Genomic DNA, 6,186 nt, shown 5'->3' with positions numbered 1-6,186 from the left:
ATATACCATTTTTTCCTTCTCTGCAAATTTAATTGTGTAACAAACTGAATTTTATGTTAACTTTACGCTCCAAAAATAAACGTAACAAATGGAAAAGTGCAATTCCGCCTTTTGCTGAAGTTAAACACCTACCAAAATAACGCAGGATATTTGTGCCCTACACAGCGAAGATTCTAGAACTAAAGGGATTGCTTAAAACTGATTCATGAAGCTTAAGAGTGGCATCCTGGGACTGGAGGGTGCACCCGGCCCAATCGGACCCCTAAGGTCGATGAGGATCGATTTTTGAAGGGAAAGGGTTGCCAAACAGTTCTTGAATTAATGTTCAAAGAAATAAGTCACAATTATATGACTACCGACAGGCACTCTAGATTTTTTAAATTTAATACAAAATTAAGAGCTTGAGTGTCCGACGAAGTAAACAGACATCACAAAAAATACAGTTTTTATTGCCTTTCAGCAGCCCATTCGGGACCGAGCAACACGCAGCGAGGATGACCGGTCTCTGCATAGAATTGCTATTGGTGACAAGAAGCGGTATCTCTACGCCGATATAAAACAGAAAAAAGAATGAATAGCTTCGAAATATACGCGCCAAAGCACATTTCTATTTCAAGAAGATGACGTTTTGCGTTTGCTGTGACCGGGGGTCTTCACACACTGGGAAATTCTTTTGTATATGTTCAGTTACATTGAGCGAATAAAGCTGCCCGACAGAAAAGATCCAGTAGACAAGGCAAAATTGTCCTTCTTTACGAGGATGCTAGACCGCACATAGAGAAAATTGGGGATGCCGCTTTGCAAGGGTTTGATTGCGCCTACCACATTATCTAGGTCTCACTACGATGGACTATCATCTATTCGGATCATTGGCAAATAAAATGAATAACCCTACATTTAGCAGCAACGAGAGTCTCAAACGCGACTGCAAGTACGAAAATCTTGCAGAGAAAATCAGTCAGGTCCACCTGTGTTGCTTAAGTTAGTCGAGTGAAGATAAGTTTGAAACAAATAAAATTCTTTGGCGTGCTTAGAAGAAATATATTGGAAAAACAGGAAAGTCGTCTCGGAATATTTAAAAAATCATAAAGACAATAAAGTTGTGAACTTGGCATCAGAAATCGCATCTTATCAGCAGCATCCATCGCATTTTAAGATGCTGCAAATGATAAAGTTACATTTTAGCAATGTTACGTGTTACTAATAAAAATTATGCGAGTTAAAGAAAGTCGAAATTTTGCGAGACGTACCTAAATAAATATGAAAAAAATGTACAATTTTTGTGGAACACTATTTGAAGCGATGAAATTATAGTCGAATACAGCAGTTATTCAACGTAATTGCACTTATTGGGAAACCTTAAATTTACATGATACGCAGAAACCTTTACGAGGAGTACATTTACTAGGAGGCATGGTGTCGTTTGAAATTTCGCGCCAAGAATTAATTGAGCTATTTGTTTTTTGGCAATTCTGTGACTGGATTCACTGAATAAAATCGAGGCAGAAATTCGAATTTACTGCAAATATAAAGATTCAGGAAATGGAAATTCATTTACAAGAGACGAATTTATATTTCCAACAGGACGAAGCATCTGTACATTGTTGTCGTGATATAAAAGCACATCCTGACGAGAACCTTTCAAAGCGATAAGTTACAAGAAAAGGCCTTATCGAATATTCTGCCTGTTCCCCTGTCCTAATGACAATGAACTTTTTTTAATGGAAACACCTTAAAAATAAAATCTGTACCAGAAAGCCGACAATACTGAAGATGTACAAAGCCGTAATTGTGCACGAATACGCCATAATATCAGATAAAGTATTGATTGAAGTACGTAAATTATGCGCCCCAATTACCAGCAGTGTATTGATTTAAACGGTAATAATTTTAGACATATGCGATCGATACATAAATTCTTGTGCAATTTAAATAATAATCATATGTAGATAAATCGAAGATATAACTATTCAAACTGTCTGGTCATTTTCAGGACATCCCAAAAATATATAGATGTAGAAGGATACCATGGAAGATAGCTGCAAAAAGACCCACTCAAAGGGCTGTCATCAAGAATCGTTTGACTAAGCTTTCTTTATTGAGCTGCCTGTGCTGACTTATCTATTAATTTAGTTTTTATTGATCTGCCTTTACTCTTGAAAAAATGAATAAAGTCGCACTCATAAAATACGAGATTAAGAGTTAACGTAATTATTATACTACTAATGGAATAATCTCTATCCAATTAATGATTTGTCAATGCCGACCAAGCACTTTACGGGCCGCTTTCCATTGTCCCACAAATGAAACAGCTTCCAGTGGTCTCTCATACAATGACAGTCTGAACTTTTATACTTGCTATTACTGATAGTGATTTTACGAAGATCTTTATCCATTTCCTAAGAGTTAGTTTTCTCACTATTCGAATCGGTTTGGCCAACATCTCGTAACCTATTTTGCCCTTAATTGAAAATACGCGACGACTTTTTTGCCCGGAAGTCATAACAGTTTACCTATCGGTGTAACCTGTCGCTGGTTAAACGTACCTTGCACATCGACATCGCACAATTTACCAATAAATCAACATCTATGTATGATATTATCATGTCGATTTAAGTTATGTTACCTTGGAGTTCATTCAAAGTTTGCTTCCCTACCTTCCCGACCGCTTTCGGTCGAAAACCTAACAACAACCTATCAGGAGTGAAATGAAATCACTATATAGTCGCGTCACAAAATGTGTTTTATTGTTTTGTTATTACAATTAGATTATGTTGTAGGAAATACATCGATAACAAAGACCAAGATCCAAACTTGATTCTAAGCAAAGTGTACCGCTTCTAATGTCGCCTGTCTTTCATAATCATCATCATCGTCACTGCCATCACCACACCAACGCTTCAGCTCAGCGATCCTCATTTTTTTCGTCTGCGGCTGTCTCTAGAAACTGCGCTGTCGTTGTCTATATAAGCGCTTTTGACATTATCTCGCATATTTTCATTCGCATTTTACCTTAAATTCAGTCTCTCTTTATGCTTCACTTTTCGCACGTCTCGGTTCTATTCAATCATGAAACTGCTGCTTTTTTGCTTGCCGCTCGTGGCGCTGTTCCCATCATGTCTTTTGCGGTCGTCTTAGCTTCGCCACAAGCGACAATCAGCACAATCGTCATTAGTTCATCGAACATCAGCATGCTTTTCGACACGTCTTTATAATTGTTTTTTCTGCAAGTTTCATTACCTTTACTTGTGTTTTATCAGTATTAGTCTCGTTTGCTTCCTTTCTTTCTCTCTTATATTCTCTCTCTCCGTAGTTTCTAGATATTTATGCTATCATAAGTGGATCTGTACGTAGGCCGATGTAAAAAACAACAAGCATTGCACACAAAAATCTGCAGAATCCCGCTCGCCGAGGGGCGGCATCGGAAGTGGCCTCCGAAGCAAAGTCGACAGCCGGAATGGAGAAGGCCCGCAAACAACAGGTGTCTTCCAGCCGTTCCAAATAAAGGGCGCTTTGAAGGGAGGCTACGGGTTTTTGGTGAGGGGAGCACGTACCATTGGCAACGTTGGTAGCAAACATGCAGACGTGGGTGACGATTTTTTGACGCACCCAAATATGGCGTTTTAGCATCGTTCATTGGATTGATTGGAGACGTGGGGGCAATCAACCGTACGCGCACGAACAAGACATGTCTCGAGTTCAAGTGGAATTTCCTGGGCGGGCATATAATTACGATTTCCACAATGGTGGCGCTCTAAGGACACGTCCGAGTCGACGAGCCGAGCCGAACCGAACGGCCCGTCGAACTCGACCTTGGTGCTGTCAAAGATACCAATTTATGTTTTGCTTGACGTCAGACGTCTGCTTGCATATCATTTATTTTTCCAAACCTTCTAAACCCCTGGACCACCCCTCGCCGTCGGGAATAGCAAAGTTAAAAGATACCTCCGACATGTCTTCTCTGGCTCTTCCAGAATGCATGAATGTACCTTTGTATGTAGAAGTGATTTCACAGGCGGACAAAGATGCCTATTCTATATGATTATGATGATGTTTTTATCGTGTGTGCTTTTCCACTTGGTGTGTCGTGTGTATTATGTTTGTACGTATGAGCGTGTTGATGCTAATGTGATGTCGTTGGATTAGATTGGGATCCTAACCTCTGAGAATTAGGGCACCGATTATCACGACCTGCTTAGTCGACCCATGTACGAGTTCAGCTACCATCAGTTGACACTTTTGTTTTTTGGACCAGTACGAACAGACCTGTATGTAGAATGGGGTTCTGTAGCGACCATTTCCGGGACGTCCTTTGTTTTTTCAACTCCCGCCAACGAAAACAGCAGTGGCTTTGATGGGCAATTGATTACTGATAGATCCAGCTGCTACGTTGAGGGTGCCTAAAGTATCTGCAAAGTGCTCTTGCTGGGTGTTCGTATGTGTGTGTCCTCTAAGTGCGGATGTATGTGTGTACAATTGTGTTAAGTACGTTTTAGTTTTTTTTATGCTTGTCGTAAACTTTATTGAGCACCGGGCATTACAAAGACCGGGACCACTTTGTCCAGTAGCGCCGCTGCTCTGCTTCCAAACTTCCTGTGAATTATATGGAATTAAATAACTTTGGACGCTGAACACAACGTTGTTCCTTTCAACACGTTTTGCGTGACCTACTGCGAAATGCCATGCTATGCGTTTTATGTGCCTATGTCGCCGCCATAATGCCGCCTGTAAATATTTGGTATTTTTGTTATCTGTTTCCATTCGTTATTTCGTTTTTATTCAAGAGTCAAATCTCGGACCAACGGCACAACGGACCGCCGAGTTGTGGAACAACCGAGCTCGATCGTGGCTGAGGTGTATTTTTGAGCAGCATGTGTACCGGCAATCCTACCCCACGATGATCTATTATAAATCGGCCAAAGCTAGGCCGGTTGGATGCTTAACAAAATGCACAATACACGACTGTGGTTTGATAAACCACCTTCAGTTTTTTGCTGGCATTCAACTGTCAGGAGCTATCAGTGGGAGCGCACATGTAGGATAAAGAAAAAGAATTTCTAAATCGTGCGAGGTATGTCTATCGGCAATCAACTAGCTTGCTTGCCTCACACAAACGTATTGTCAGCTTCAAAATCATAATCGTCGTTCTCAGATTCGTCAGCAGGTTTAGCATTTAATTTTTGCTTGCCCGGGTTTTGCCTTAGCCTCTAATCGCCTATAGCACAGGGTTAGAAAATTACCTGCAAACTTGTTGTCTACCTACCAGGCGACGTGCCTCAAAGCCGTAACGAGGCTCTCTGGCCTGCGCTGGTTTACTAAAGTACACAGTCACTTCACCCTCCACCCATTCTTGTTTTTCATTGTTATTCGCTTACTTTTTGTGTAACTCTATACTTTCCAATGTGTTTTTGTCTCCGGTAACATTACGTTTTCTATAACATTTATTATTACTAAAGTGATTAGTATCATTGTTATTGTCGTTGTGTTTATTGTCAATAGCATTGTTACTAATATCAATAGGCGTGAAATTTAGTCTTTTCACGAAAACATTCTCGTTTCTCTTCCATCAAAATCGCCTTTATCGGTCTCCGCCATCGATAATTGTTTTCGTTGTTTAAGCGCCTTGGCTTTGACTTGCAGAATAATTTGTTAGCTTGCGCCAAAAATTGTCATTCATTATAATACTATTAGTATTTATGTTATTAGCATTTCACAATAATATGATAATTATTACGGTCATTTTGTCAAAAACGGTGATCAAAAAGTACCAGAATTATTCTGGTAAATAGATGGATACGGTTTTGCGCTTTGTTTGTTTGCAATAATAGCAGACGACATGGTCTTGATGCCCGTACCATGTGATCCAACAGGCGCAGCGAGAAGGATAGATTCTTAGCAGACGAATAGGATGATGTGTGTGTGTGAGCGTGTACATTCAAAGCACTTTGTTATTTGCTGCCAGTAACATTGTAATCATTATTTGTTGTCTATGTCGGTCGATGTAGTGAATGGTCGTTATCGCTATGCTTGTATGCTGCTTTCATTTGCGCTAATATTATTCTTGTTTTTCTTCAATAGGTATAAATGTGGATGTGACTATATTTTGTGGACGTCCTCAAATGTTCGGCTTGTGAATGTTAGCGTTTTCTATTGTTTCCACCCATATTCAAGCGGTGTATATACTCC

This window comes from Varroa jacobsoni, unplaced genomic scaffold, assembly GCF_002532875.2.
Source record: "Varroa jacobsoni isolate VJ856 unplaced genomic scaffold, vjacob_1.0 scaffold_1428, whole genome shotgun sequence".
In the NCBI taxonomy this organism is placed as follows: Eukaryota; Metazoa; Arthropoda; class Arachnida; order Mesostigmata; family Varroidae; genus Varroa; species Varroa jacobsoni.
This window is presented reverse-complemented; position numbering follows the sequence as displayed.